The sequence below is a fragment of the Hylaeus volcanicus genome, chromosome 4, assembly GCF_026283585.1.
Source record: "Hylaeus volcanicus isolate JK05 chromosome 4, UHH_iyHylVolc1.0_haploid, whole genome shotgun sequence".
NCBI lineage: Eukaryota > Metazoa > Arthropoda > Insecta > Hymenoptera > Colletidae > Hylaeus > Hylaeus volcanicus.
This window is the reverse complement of record NC_071979.1, coordinates 5,425,928-5,441,886: the sequence shown is the minus strand read 5'-3', so window position 1 is coordinate 5,441,886 and position 15,959 is coordinate 5,425,928. Positions and strand designations below refer to the sequence as shown.

The window sequence follows — 15,959 nt, the reverse complement described above, 5'->3', positions numbered from 1 at the left end:
AGTCACCGCACTGCACTTTCTGATTTTCCTTTTATCGTTCTCGTTTCTGTTACATTTGATTTTACTATAACAACCGTTTCTTGTGTCTACGCGAGAAATATTGTCGCGGAATGTCGCAACGTTTCCGCGTCATTGTTACGTCTCGCGCGGTTTGGTAACATGCTCGATTTACCGTGTGGACGGGCGTTATGAAAGTGAACGGGGCAAAAAGCTGCGCGTGCTCAGGATTTCCTTACGGAATGGTGTAATTGATTCATTCGATTTTATGCTTGTCCATTATGAACACAAAAAACTCGACCACTGCGTGTCATTGTTGGAAACGGGTTTAGACATTGCTGGATTCGTGGGTGTCGAAAGAACAATCTGTGCCATACAGGCTGAACAATGTAATAACTCGATTAGCTTAATTGTTTCCGGTGCTACTGGGCCAATTGAGATTATTTTTTGAGAGTGTATTGGTTCGATAGAATCTACGAACTGACGGCATGTACATTTTTCGTGAATTCGTTGTTTTCGACAAATTACATATTTGTTACGCTAGCTTTTCATGGAGTAATACATTTTGAATATAGAAGTATGAAGACGTAGATAAAATACTTTTAGATGAGATATCTATCACAAGTTTAATAGTTTCTGAGACATTTAGTTGGGTAATAGTAATTGTAGAATATCTCACTTCGTATGTGTTCAGGAGGGTTTGTATTGTTGAGAGTGTTTTTTTAACGGAAATATTTTTTTTTTTACTACTAAAAAGTATTGTAATTGGAAGCAATGGTCATTTTGATATAAAATCAAACGTACACATATGTGTCAATATCCCTCAAATAATTATAACAATATTCAGGTTTGATATGTAGTTCATTGGTCACAAAGTTTTATAATTTGAGATTGTTGTTTTGTATGATTGTTGATTGTTGAGATTGTAGCTTTCGGTCCAGTCTTGCACATACATGTTTTTTTTCATATCACATTTACATTGTTTCACACGAACCCATAACTTCTTACATTACATACCCACTATATCTCGAGGAATTATTATAATAAATTAACACGTTGACTGCTATGGGGGTCACTGGTGACCGGCACTCGATTTGGCTACAGCGCCGTGGTGGTAATTAGGAATTACCGAAACGTTCCTCAATCCTCCGTGCATCTGCAAAGTCTCGTTGAAATCAGTGTTGCACGCGGTCTCCTCGCGAGTTGAACTTTCAATTTAGCGTGGAAAGGGTATAATGCATAACCATTTTGGATACATCGCTGGAAGTTGGTCTAAAAGCTCTTCTTAAGTTCCTAAGCACGGTTCTTCGGGGTCATATTTCAGCGGCTCGCGAAAGTTCCGCCAGCGCTGAAACTTTTCAGTTGTTCTAATGATATCGTTTCCCGGTTTTGCAATTCCAATTCGCAGCGTGTTTATCCGTTACCATCGCATCGTCGAGCCTCTTCCTAAAGGTTGCGATACGAATTGGAAAAGGTCGTCGAGCGTTTCGCAACGTTCGCAATTGGGCCTGCGATACGTACAATGCTATTGGCGGTACGCCGCGGTATAAATCTATAGCGCTGGCCACCGATTTCTCTTTCGATTGAGTTTTCTTTCCCCGGCCCCATTGTCTGGTAGGAAATATCGGATCGAGAACTGGTTTCTTACATCCACATTGTGAATCCAGCCTCGTTCCAAATCCCCCCCTCGCCTCTACCTCTCTATTTGCAAAGAGTTTGCTGACATTTTACTCGAACGAAGAGCGCGCACGAGTACGACACGTACGTTTCGTCTTCGGATCGCTGTAATGCAGATCTGCCCATCATTTATGTAGAGAAAATGCGATAATTGCGCGACTAGGACGCCGATTGGTAACGCGGAGAATGGAGAATGTTTCTCTTCGCGGAGTATCAGGATTTTTCCAACTATTTTAGCCATGTGTAATTGTAAAATATTCTGGTAATTATAGGCGATTAAAGTAGTTTAGAAAGTTGATTGTATGGGGCTCTGGTAAAAGTTGATTATAAGTAGAGATAGAATTTTTGCATACTACTGGTTTCTGGATGTGTTTCAACATATTTGTTCCTCTCAGTTTCGTATAAAAATTATTTTTCTTTTGTGAAACGTATTTTAGCTATCCGATTTAGTAATAGTATCGTGTACATTTACAGGCGAATTGAAGAAAACGAGCGATATCCGAATCTCCTTCCATAGTATAAATTATATAAAATGTTGCCACGAGTAATTCCAAACGGATTGATGAGAACGATGGAATAACATTCAGTAAAAATAAAAAGAACACGTTACTGTCACTATTTCAAAGTTCATATAATTTTCAGCGTGACTGGAACTACAAAATGAAAACACTACAAACAAAGTCTCTTCTTATGTTACTTGAACAGAGAATCCTTTTCCACTCAGATAAAATTAAAGGGTGGATCTTCGTTAGTTAGAGACTTTTTTTCACTCGTGTAATTACTATCTGTCGCGAAAGTCTACGGTGTTCTTTTATAAATTATACCATAGAACTTGTCGCAGGGCAAGTGTTTCATACTTTCTGGAACAGTACGTGACCCTGGCACGTAAAGAATCACTTTTTCATCGGTTAGCGTCGAATAGCATCCAGGTCCACTCTGGAGGTCGCCGTTTAAATTATACATTCGTCTAAGTCTAAAAGCCCCACGACGTCGATCTGATGCCAGTTCCCGAAAATCCAACTTTGAATTTCAATCTCGAAGCGGTCAAGGTCTGACGCGCGTGATTCTATTAAGGGCTATGATGTCTCCTTGGGAAACGCGTTAATACAAAGTGTCCCAGCGATCGTAGATTAATCAGAAAGAGAAGATTCATCATCCATAAACGAATCTAAAATAAATTAGGGGTATCCATAAGTATTTTTTGTGCTGGATCTGTACATTACATTCAATTTAAATATTTTTCCTCGCTTTCTGCTACCTTTTGCCATCTTTCTGGAGAAAGATTGATTCCTCAAAAGAAAAATTCATTCAGAATGTTATTTGTAAATATGTTTACATAATTGTTTTAGGTTAGACAGTGCTATGGAAAGTTTAATATATCCTATATATACTATACTATCCTTTTAAAAAAATAATTTTGTTATTGTAATCGTCTTATCCTCATTTATAATACAAACCACCCTAATAAAATACAGTTAATTCACATATCACCTAAATATTTTGAAAGTGTCCTCCCGAAAAGAAGAATTTTCGTCCCGAAGACACAATAAACTTTTATTTTATATATTTCTAAGCTATTTTTATATGGAAAATCAGTTCGTTCCTGGCTGCCAGCGATTGTTGAGACACCCTGTGTGCACAGTCCTCTGTCACCAGCCCGGATGACAGCAGGAGAAATATCTTTCCTCGAGAACTTCGCCGGTGTCACGAGCTGTCAATAACTTTCTGGTGCCTGGGAATTTTCCCTAAAAGCCACGAGCTGTCGGTGGTCCGAAGGGATTCGCGGAAAAAGCTTGGCTGCAGGCTGCAGTTTATTTACGCGGACTTTCATCCTGTGAAATTCGTTCGTTCGCCAGACCAGTCCTTTCAAACAGGTGTGCAGTAACGCACTGCCAGCGTGTCGTGAAAACAAAATTGTTGAAAAAGTAAGTTAACGAGAAGATTTTATTTGGAAAATCAATTTATTACACATTTACACACGTAAAATGATGTATTACACAGTTTCCTGAATATGAACAGACGTTTAAATAATACGAAGAATAAAAATTATGGTTAGAAGGTTGATGAATAATTTAACATAATAAAATGCCGAGTAATGGCGAGTCAATTCAAGACACAGAAATCAAGTTCTGCACTTGATCAAAGCACAAAAATCAATTTCTGCGCCTAATAATTTCAATATAATACAAATCACTTCTAACGTTCCTTCACGATGTTAACTCAACGTTAGTCTTTCCTGATCGTGTCTTAATATAAAGAAAGTTAGGAGCCACTGCGTCAGGCTTTTGAAGCACGCCTCGCAATCGCCCTTCCTCAAAACTTTGAAAGAAACTCCGCCCCCCCATGAACGATGAACTTTCGTTCTTCTATGAAAGTCGAGAATTCACTTAATCATCCCGCGAATCGCGGGTCCAAGCTAACCTTTTTAATTCCCCCGTCCTGGCGCGATACCCAGAGCAACGGGAATATTTCGAATTTCCTTGGAAGTCAAACGTTGTTGCGAAACTGGCTTTTATTGGTGCTTTCGACGACCACGGGGAACCGGAACAAAGATATTAACGAACGTTTCTTTCGTCGGATATTTTCTCGAGCGTTTTGCCTCTCGGCTAATGAAAGGATCCGCTTTAATTGGTCGAATCAGACCGTGTAATCGGGATCGGCCGAAGAAAGTCAATTACGAGTTGGGAGTACTCCGGCGATATTGTTTTGTCGATTATACGTTAATTTTGTTAACAAGAATTTTTCTTTAACGTTCATTCGGTTCCTTTCGACGTTTTCTCTTAAAGGAAAGTTTCATCTGTGTTTCCAGATGTATCTATAGGTACTTCAATTTTAATTCACGTTTACGTTATTGAAATTTCAATGCCTGTTATTTCCATAAAAATGAAGGTATAAATCCTAGCAAAAGAAGACTATGGTCGACGAAAATGGAAAGGTTAAAAGTACAAAATAATGTAACACGTATTCATACGTGTTACACGTAGCCCCTACCAAAATGTTCTCCAATACAAATTATTCGACCAAAAATGAAGATAAACATCATAACAGAAGATCGAGCCACAGTCAAGGAGAATGGCTCCAAGAAAAAAAAAATAATAAGGATGTAATGTAATTCGTACTAAGAGCCACGCCTATACAAGGAACCAGTTCTGCTATTTTTGCGACGTTACGTAATCCTTTCACCAATACGTTTCAAACAATTCAGTTCGAAAAGCGCGTTTGGTGGTGTACGGTTCGGTCTGGCTCGGACAGTGACACCGCGGTAGGATAGGTGCGTATTCGCAGCAATTTGTCGAAAGGAGAGGCGTCGCTCGAACGTGGAACCGGCGATGACCGTTCGCAGTCATTGGCGTCCAGCTCGTGTCACGTAAATCGTCTTCCTGGAACGAAGGCCACGAGAAAGTTCGTGCCGCTGGTTCAGTGCCACGGTCACGCTACGTGCGTGGCATCGACACCGACGAAAGTAAACTAAATCCAAGAGATTACGCAACCCCGTTTTAAAAGTCACTTAATGTACGTTCGCTGACCTTCTTCTTTCCCAGACTTGTCCCACCTCGACATCGTTTACTTCGAAATACAGCAGATTACCCGAATTAATTGATGGACATGGTCGTTTGGAGAAGAATTTTCGGATGATGGAGTATTTCTATATTTTCTTGGTGTCGATCTTCATATATTAGGTTCTTTCGTTTTATTAGTAAATGATACAAACACGTCATTTTGTGTTTTATTCCTTTTTTTACTGGATGGACTTCACTTACAAGTCACTTACAAGTGACTTTGAAGTTCACTATGAAGTTCGTTTTTAATTATTGAATACCAGCACAAGATTTTTCCTTTTGGAAACTTGTTAGATGCAACTCTATAAGACGATACAAGATCAAAATGGACACCTAGATTTAAAAAACTTTTGAGAAATTTAGTAAAGAAAGGGTTAAGTCACGTTACCGAGTTGTACACGATCTCCATCTTGCCCTATTACCTTCCTCCATCTTTCTGGGAGCAGCAATAAATTTTATGGTTTGCTGGGAAAATAATTTCTAGACCACGTTTATAAAAATCTACTTAAAAGAATAACATTAAAATTTGTTTACTTACGTTTCGTTTTCAAGCAACATCGAGCCCTTATCGTATCTTTCTCCTTTAACGACCGTGTAAATTATTACATCCACTGTTACTTAAGAGAACTTCGCTAACATAAATCCTTAATCGATCGATTAGCGATATTTTGTATGAGCTAAATCGTGGTGCATGTTAGACTCATACCTTCTCAAAATAAATTAATGCTACAAAACTGGAAATTTTCAATCTACAATTGCAGATTATTACGGTGCGTAAGATATTCGAAGAATTCCTTACAAATGCTCGTCCGTTTCAAGGAATAGGAGAGTTTTGGATAAGCGCCTGGTTATTTTAAAGGATCGGAGACGTTTAGCGCGGTGTCGTGGGTTTTGAATAATCGCCGAGTACTTCCGAGAGTAATATAAGCACCGCGGAGTCGTGTATCGAGTTAACGCGCTTTATTAATATTCATGTAACCAGATACGCGTTTCTTGTCTTCGTATGGCGTTCACCTTTTCGATATCGTTTCCGGATTTTTAGCGTCGACCGGTGTCGCGCTCGCGTAGCCGCCGTCTGTTTTGATATTCCAGTTTCTCAAGTAAAAAGCGATACGACCGCTTTCAAATTTATCACCGACGTAACAGTTCGGACCTGATATAATGTTTCGGTTTAGTGCTAATTATCTCGGTTCAAAAAGCTGGTTTTGCTTGAATTATAGAAGATAAACAGCGATAAATATCGAAGCGATGTTAACGCACAACGACGTGTCTAAAAATAAGTCTGAACACGCGTGTTCGTTCTATTAAAAACATTTCCTTTGGTAGTTTTTTTAAATAAAAGGAAACGTCGATCTCGCGAGCGTTGGACAATTAAATGTGAGAAGTATGACGGTTGTTGGTTCTTAGATTCTTAAATTATCTGTGGAATACTTATTTTTTCAGAATTATTTTGCCTGCAACGTGACAACTTTTATTACTTTCGAACAGAAATAATTCGTGGAGGATCGATTATAGAGTGTACAATATTAAGAACAAACTAATAAGAGAAATAAAAGAAGAATTTTAGGAGTAGTCTATTTCAGATTTGTTTAGTTATTAATTTAAAGTATTTTCCTTTATTTTTCTGTATTTTATTCGAAGATGTTCGTGATCGAAATAAACTATCAATTTTAAGCCAAAATAATCCCCAGAAATGATTATTTCCATTCTTTCTTTCCACAAAAAATACTAGCATTAGACTCTGCAATAAACAGTTAATTCATTTCTACACCCTGCCAGGTGAACCCAAATGATATAATTTTACCTACCAGCTTATGCAACGAAAGTGAAAGGTGATAAAATGTGGAATTACAAGAATATTACGTGTGCACCACTTATAGTACAAAAGTACTAACATTGATAATAATTAGCGAAATGCATTCATCGTAAGAACTCACTATCCTTCCACATTATTTTCTTAATTGGATTGTTTCAAAAGTGAAAACGATACGTTGAACAAGTTTATATATGCAGACAGTCAATGGTAAATTAACGTAATCGCAATTATTTAACGCGAGCAGAAACAATTAATTTAATACGTTATTTCAGTTCTACCACTGTAATTGAATATAATTTTCATTTATCGTCTGTTATCGCAAAAGAATTGTACTTTCCGTTACACGTTGCACATTGTCTAATTTTACGGGCTTCCGAAGCTTTGTTTGAATTTCTGATACAGTTGGCGCACGCTTATTGTTTGTTATTCGAGTGTCAAATACAATTGGAAGTCTCGAATTTCATTTATTCGCGATTATTCGATAATCCCATTCCGGCACGCGGGTTAACTAACGAAATTACGGCGCTGCTATAAATTGGCCGCGTGCACCGACACGGCGTGTACTTCTGTTTGTGTTCGTGCCATAAACGGTGGCAGAGTGTTATTTCCATTTGGTTGTATAATTGGTAGCCGTTGTGTAATTATTTAACCATCGTGTGATCAGTGGCGAGGATCATACGAATTACAGTGTTTGCCTCGTATAAGGAGAGAAACAGCCTGTGAATGGTTGCGCTATCGACATAATTAAAGATCATCGTGGAAACGGTATGTATTTGGAGCAGTCCGAGTTTCGTGTGGCAGAATTCTACCCTTTCATTGCCAAATTATTTACAATTTACAAGAATAAAAATTGTTTCTATTGTCGAGTATATAAAATGATCGATTGTAGCTTAATCCTTTCATTCCGAAACTACTCAAAAATTACAACGCGAATCGTTTTTTATATTCTCGTGCATATCAGGTAACGGATTATTGATTGTAGTTTAATTCTCTCCAAAATTATTTCGATTACATCTTCTCTGTTCTTTCTTCTCATACTTTCACATAGCTCAATATTTTTGTACACTAATTTATATCATATTTCATTTTTATATTACCTACATTCCCTAGAATTGTACACACTGGACTTTAAATCAACAATTTTTCAATGCTGAGAGGAACTACAAGAGATTAATATTGTTTTTAACTAATTATTCGATACCCAGCAGCAATTCGCAGCATTATTTCATAAAATATGTTTCTAAATGTCGTTTGGTATTTTAAATAAAATAAAGCTTGGCCATGGTGCTAGAACTCTTTAAAGTTCGCAATACCATATGAAATCATTTCGATGTTCGCGGTTCATCTACAATTGCCAGTAAATGGAAAATGTGTGTATTGAAATTGACACTCGGGATATTCTGGCTCTAGATAGGTGTGTATTCAAATGGATACACACGGCGATCAACGTTTTAATCAAAAAGAAAGTTTCTATATGTAATGAAAAAGTTGTTGATCACGCGACACCAGAATTTAATCAATCAACACTCGAATATCGCAGCCAACGTTTAATCTTGCTTCAACAGTCACTAGCTCGCGAAAATAAAAGATTTAATAATGCATCACCTGTAGATAAAATGACTTTACGATTCATCGACGAGCAATTACTTTAATTAACAGAATGAAGTTAAATTCAGATAGCGATGCGACGAGAACCGTGCAACTGAACTTACTGGGTCAGTCTCGTTTCATCTTGGCGAGCCTGATTCGATAGAAACGCCAGCAACATGGCCGGTCATTTGTTTATTATATCATAACAAAAAGGATAATATTAATTTCTTTATTTACGTTCTTTATTTACGTAAACACTCCCAAAGGAAACAGGTGAGTGCAAATCGTGAAAGAAACTAGTGCTTCGGCTCTAAGTAAACAAGAATTCGTTCCGTTGGCGCCCCCTTCGCAGGTATCTAACCCGCGGTACGTACCTGGCGCAGGTACGAAGAGAGGAGTCAGGGTAGAGCGCGGATATTAACACGAGGAAATATTCTGTGCACCGGCAAAAAGTGACGCGGTATTCCATTATACTCGTCGGCACGATGCAAAACCGGTCGAAATGATTGGATTTTTATCTCTCATCTCGCTCGCTACCGCGTTCTCTGTCTCTGTCCCTACAACGCCGAGGAGCACCGACGATCCGTCGTTTCTTTCTGTCGCGGCGCGACCGACGAGGAGTCGCACGGCACTGGAGGGAGACGCGCGATACGCTCACACGAGCGCGAATCGCGCGTGGAGACGCATGTGCGTACGCGAATGTGTGCGCTGTTACCGTGTGACTCATCCAGGTACATTGCACCCGGTACGTGTCCGGTACAAGCACGAGTCGGTGCGCTCGACGAGCAACCGCGTCCAATATTTCCCGACTTTTCATCGCGGCATTGTGGTTTCCAATGGTCGTTTCCGCGTTGACGATGTTCTCGCCCCAGACGAATCGCGTTAGCCGAGAATTTATCGCGTCTCTCACCTCCGGGGTCCAATCACTGCTGACGGTGGTGTCGATGGAATCTTAAAATTACTTATTTTTGTTTATTTTTCGAATGGAATGAACGCTGCGGTACGGTAACAGGACTGGCGCCGCGGCAAAGTGGAGAAGGTCAATGGGGGAAGCGAGAGAAAAGGAAAAGGTGTGCATTTCCGTCCTGGACCTGCTAGTGGACTCATTCGTAATAAGGCTACCTTGCAAGGCCTTGTCCTAGACGCTGGGATTATTCGAAGGTTTTTAAAGTGAAGCTTTTTTGCATACCAACTTTCATCCAAATTCAGCCACTTTTCGCTGTTCGATCTCCCATATTGAATACGCCATTTTGAAGTTCTAAATTCTACGATCAGATTCATAATCAGCGACCCTAAAAACCTATGTATACCAAGTTTCATCCAAATCGAATCACAATTCGCATTTTGATCCGCTAGATCGGATCCGCCATGTTGAATTTCTAGATTTTTAGTTCAAATTTCGCATAACTCGGTGTAGAATTGTCCGATTTTATTCTAACAAAATGCAAATTAAAGGGTGGAATTTTTACTATATAATAGATAGTTATTATCATCGTTAGATACTCATAAACAATTGTTTTATTTATCACTGTACCGGAAATATGATTCTGGTGTAGTAGTTGACGTGATGGTAGTTACCTTGCGGTTCCAAGCAATTAAATATTAGTACGAAGGGCACCATAGCGTATTATAATGAAGGTACATAAACTGCACAATAATAATACAATGTTTAACAAAATCCAAGCCAACGACAAAAGTAAACAATGACTCACGATAAAAGAAGATCACTTAAAAATGTAATAGTCCACTAATCGGCCACTGTGCGCAGGTTTTATTCGTCATCTATCATTCGAATGAAATAGTTTCCATCTCCGTCTGCGGACATGCGTTGATTTAGCCCTGGTCGCGGTCCTATCGGCCTTGTCATTTCGTCCATCCGCGCGAACAGAGAAAACGAAGCCACCGAGAGAGCGGTTGACTCGACTCGGAGCGTTGGCGCGTTGGGAATCGCGTGCGAATTATTAAGAGTCGCCGAGGCGTGTGGTAAATACTCCTCGACCCGTCCTTCTCGCTCCACCTTTAACTTCGCAGACCTCCATCGAGCTGTGTCTTCTTCCCTCCACATTTTCGTTTCTTCCACCTCGTTCTTTCCCATTCGTCTTCCGTGGCTTGCATCTTCGTTTGCGCATTCGTGTCTCTCTCCATCGCGGCACCGTTGGCTCTTGTCTTTCTCCATCGCACTTTCTCGTTTCAACGTTCACGCAGATTCTCGTCGTTCCTCGTTGCACCTCAAGAGCAATGAACTCTCGGTAGGGTATATCATCAGTGAAGTGATGCTACCAGTGCGCGCGCGTGCGTGCCAGCGCGTGTGCTCATGTTGGGTACCAACACACGCCGCTCGATTCCATCGCACCTTTCCTCTTCCTTTCTTTATCGCTGCGCACGGGGATGGGCAAAATTCTCATCCGGGTAACTAAATTTCGAGCAACGAATGAGAAGATGTGCGAATTATGTACGACTGGGCCATCAGGTGCGATAATCAATGCATGTAAGTACCCAAATCAAACGAAATATGTAAAAATATATATATAAACGAATTTGGGGATTAGATCCGTGATTGATACGAAGATATAGAGCCACGTGTGTAGAACATATGTTTCGGGAATGTTTAATGCTTGATGTTAGGATTCCGGATGAGGGTACCTTTCGAAAGCGCAATTATTGATTACCTGCAAATAGTAGATGTGGTAGCTCGTGCTTGTTATTGTGTTAACTATAAAGAAATCTGCCACTATTTTAAATGTATAATTCTTTATGTAATTAATGTGTTTCTTGAAGAGGACCTAACCCAGGTCTATGTATCCATGTTGTTGAAAGATAAATAACTCTTGATCCATTATTCATCTAATACCAGATTGCAATATGAATTATACAATTGAATTGTGGTTTACGAATTGAGACTTATAGGAACAGAATGATCAGTGTTTGGAGACTACGAAATGGAGATCACGAATAAAAGAGGGTTCGAATGATAGAGAATTCGGGTAATGTGGGTCTGGTGGATCTCCTGTACTCGTTTAAAATTTTGCCTGGCTGTGGCTGCGTGCACGTCGAATGGAACGAGATCGCGAGATCGAATATGGGACGGGTCCTAAGATCAGTGCTCGCGCAGTTGAATCAGGCACGTGTAGAGTGCATACATCGACCCGAGGCTCGCCGCGATGCATCTCGGTTCTGTTGTCATGAAACGATTGACCTTCCGGGTACATTTTAACGAGATACCCCGCACGGTAATAATAGCTGCAGCAAAGGCTTTCGCGGCTCGTAATTGAAAAGGGAATTTTATTCGTTGCCTCGATATTACACCGCGTGGCAATTTCCTCGCGAGCGGCTTCGCTCGCAGGTCGCTTGCCAGGAAACCAGGATTCGCTCGTTGCTTTGTTCAGTGATACCTTGAACTCGCAAGAATTACCTTCAAAGTTTCACCCTCTCTTCAATTCGAGGAAGTCTTGCAGGTGTCTAGAGTGGTGAGAACATTGAGAATATGTCTCTTTTCTTAGTTTTAGTAACGCAAGTTTTTATTCTGAGACTATTTCGGAAAGTTTTGCCTCTTAATGTAGTCTCGACAATTATTACAGATGTGCAAGGACATTTTTTAATAGTTGGAAAGCTAATTTGTGTCTGTGATACTTGACAGAAAATTATTGAATGGGACTGTAGTATTTGGTTGTCCCATATGTTTCTTTTGTTTTCGGAATCAAATTGTTGAATATGATTTTCTGGCGTCCACGATGGCGTCCACCCTTAAGACTTAAGTAGCGACTAATGGCGGCTTAAATTGTAGCAGAGAATTTCTCAAGGGAGGAGGGAGAATCAGATCGGTGTCGGGTAGTGTAACGCCATTGAACTGCCTACTATGTGGCACGAAGTGGTCGTGCAACGGTAAAATTAAGGGAAATTGATTAAGATCGGTCGTTTCAAGTGTATCTGATCGAACTTGTGCACTCTAACTTCCTGATGCAGGAGCAGGAGCATACGTTCAACGCGAATTCTGCCGCGTCCACGTCGAATTATAGCGTAACATAAGCGCAATGTATACTATGTTAATTCGTGCAAAATTAATCTAAATTATTTGCTCTGCTGTGGTTGTATCGTAAAAGCGAGTTTTGTTGGTTCATCGAGCATCGAAAGTGATGGCACGCTAGACTCACTGGAGGACTCGTCAGTATTTCTATTTATTGAATAAACGAAGTTCAATTATTTTGGGGATACTATGTTTATAAAATTCATACCTGATTTTCTAAAATTAAATTTAAAAATATATCGATGTAACTTTTGTTGAAAAGTACATTATGCAATGATAACATACATACAGCCAAATATTAAAGCAAATTGCGAGTGTACAATTCGATTTAAAAGTCCGGTATCAAATTTGAAATTTGGGGCGTTTAAGGGTTAAATCTAATCAAATCAACAGTCTCATAAACAAGCCAAATATCTGACCACAATAGCCTCTTTCCGTAATTTCACGTTACTTTACAATGAAATTAAAGTATCGTACACAGGGTATAAGTTCACAGGGTTAATCGCAAATACAAATTATATTATTCATGCGGTATCTACGCATAAAGGAAATTCGCACCGAATTTCCAGGGCGTTGAAACAGTAATATTTAAACAGGGGATCGTCTGTTTAAGTAGAATCTAAGGTACCCTCTCGAGCGCGGGCATTCTTCCCGCAATGGGATCGTTATTCGCGAGATAGAAGGCTCCACCGAGGTTACCGCGAAGCAAATTCGTTGCATCAACGAAACTCGTTCGGCTCAGAAATAAGCACATCGTAATTGCGCGTGCAATTCCAGCATGTGTGCGTTACATCATGCATATTACGTGTCGTCTACCGTCAAACGCGTATGCATACGCGTTCATCGACGCGTTAAACGCACACGAAGAGTGATTATTTCCTTTCTTGCTGACCTGCTGTAGTCCTGGCTGTTGTACAATTGTTTTTGTTCGTACGTGCGTGCACGTACACGTTAAGGTATCCACACACGGTTAATACAATTGGACAAAGTAAACATTGTATTTGTAATTGTTTGTTCTGTTGATAACTTTTTGACAAATGAAGAAAATATTTCAGAATTTCTTATTGGAGGAAATGCGTTGTATACTTGTGTAATATACAGGGTGTCCCATGTTATTTGAAGTTTGCTCAGAAACGCTTTATTACAAAGTTATAAATAAATAATAAAGTTGGAATCGGTGACGGTGGATTTTACTTTACTGGAGATTGAAAGGTCGATCGTGTTTCTTTAATATGATTTGATGGTAGTGCATCTTTGTTCGAAATAAGGCCAAAATATTATACCAAAGGTTCATTCCCTTTCTTATCTCCATTTCAAGTAATCAAACTGCTCTCAACATTGACTTTCACTAAGGTCCCACTGCCAAAGATATGATTGGGCGAAACGATTGAGTGGTCCTCTCTCAAATTGGCAAAATCTGATATGACAAGTTGATAAACTACCTTCTAAACAAATTTTCTCTCCCAAAAAATTAACAATAATTTCTAACGATAGAGCAGTCGAGCAAAACGCGGTAACTGCAATTCTAACTAAATGCGTGTTTCATTGACTATTATTGTTACAACAATAATGATCGTGTCTGGGTACCTTTAGGCAGTTCCCAGCGTCCCTACGTTCGCATTGGACATGACCACGCTCACTGGGAGCATGCGAGAAACGAGAGAGAGATAAATGCGCGTGTATGTGTCCACTGTGAACGAATGCTAATAATATTCACTTCCTGTAACTCGGTTATATTAAATCACAGCAACCTCTCCCGCTTTTCTGCGTTATTACCGTTTTCCTCCACGCATTGCCATTTACCTTCTGCTGGCAGCGCACGCGCTGTTCCAACACAGGTTCGCGTTCAGCCGGCCGCCGAGTGAAAAGGTAAAAGAAACCACGTTTCCTATACGCGTCCTTTTCCTCCTCGCTACGCTACCCGTTGCTTTTCGTTGCACTAGCTATCGCCGATTGGGTTTTACGAATTTTATTACCACGCCGTTTCGCTCGACATAGTTACTGCTGGGAATGCGGCAGATAATGAAGCAATTTGTGAAAATAATGGCTCGTGTTTTCGTGTTCGGTGAAAGCATGATAAAAAAAAAAAAAAAAAAAAAATAGGGAAATACCTGCGCCAAATAGGGCGGTAATTCTTGTTTCGCGTTGCAGCGAGTCCACGAGCCACGTGGATTCGTTGATACGTGTAGCTCTTGTGTCCTTATAAGTATTTTCTACTCGTGTATGCGTTCGTGTGTACATTAAATGAAAAATTGTCTAAAATTAAAAGCCTGGCGAAAAGCTATTTCGAAACATAATGGGTACTTTTCTGTAGTGGAATATGAAATGAAAATATCTAATTAAAAATTAGACATACTTAACTTATTTATTATAAGTGGTTATACTTCCTCCTCGATACTTAAAAATTCCAAAAATGTAAACCCTCTGGAATCGTAACTTAACCCAGTACAACGTGTATTTTGCGCTCGGGAATCTACGTAAGTAAATACATCTCGCTTCTTCCATTAGAATTTATCATTCTCGCACATGGATTGAAAACTATTCAAATTCGCGCAGCGCGAAGAGCTAACCGAGCGGAAGATTTACTGTACATTGCAGCTTCACTCGAAGTGGATACCCGTTTACATTTTACTTATCTCGCGCTCAGTATCTATACAATTACCATTCGCAAGCAACACCAAACGCATCGCACACTTATCAGAATTTTTCAAGTAAAGTTAACCAGAAGCGACTATCACGATCGTCGGTTAGCCGCTTTCGAGATACTAGCCACTATCCCAAAACGAGCAAACCGAATCAGACTTTTTCATCTCGATTCCCATTAGCATTTCCGGGCGATCTGGTTTCGCATACCGGTCCACCATCGACGCTCAACTTCATTTCTCGTCCCGTGCGAATTCGATAACGTCCTGCCAGAGGTGGGCAGAATTTTGTTCGAGTAGTCGACGAAGAACAGATATACCATACCGTGATTTATTCGTCTACGTTTACTCGATCGATTCGTACGAACTTCCATTTGTTCGACGGGAGATGCAATTTCATTTGTGTGCATACAGGAATTAAATTTGGGACGATCAGTAGCGAATTTAGCGACTTCTCCTTTTAGCGATTTTCTCCTTTACCTTCTGTTTCTGTGTACGTCAATGTTTTATCATCATTTATATATTTCTACATCATGAATTTATATTTTCTTTAACCTGAAGAGGGATTCAAACCATGGCAACAAGATTTTAATAACAAATCGAATGATTGTTTAAATTCCTACCCCAAAACTACCCCTACCTTTTCTACCCCA

The 15,959-nt window shown here is 39.8% G+C and overlaps 1 protein-coding gene across 5 annotated transcripts in view; it reads left to right on the top strand.

Annotated features, from left to right (window-relative positions):
* LOC128874774 (ecdysone-induced protein 78C) overlaps nt 1-15,959 on the top strand; it is a 154,604-nt gene that overhangs the window by 29,958 nt on the left and 108,687 nt on the right. The window lies entirely within an intron of this gene.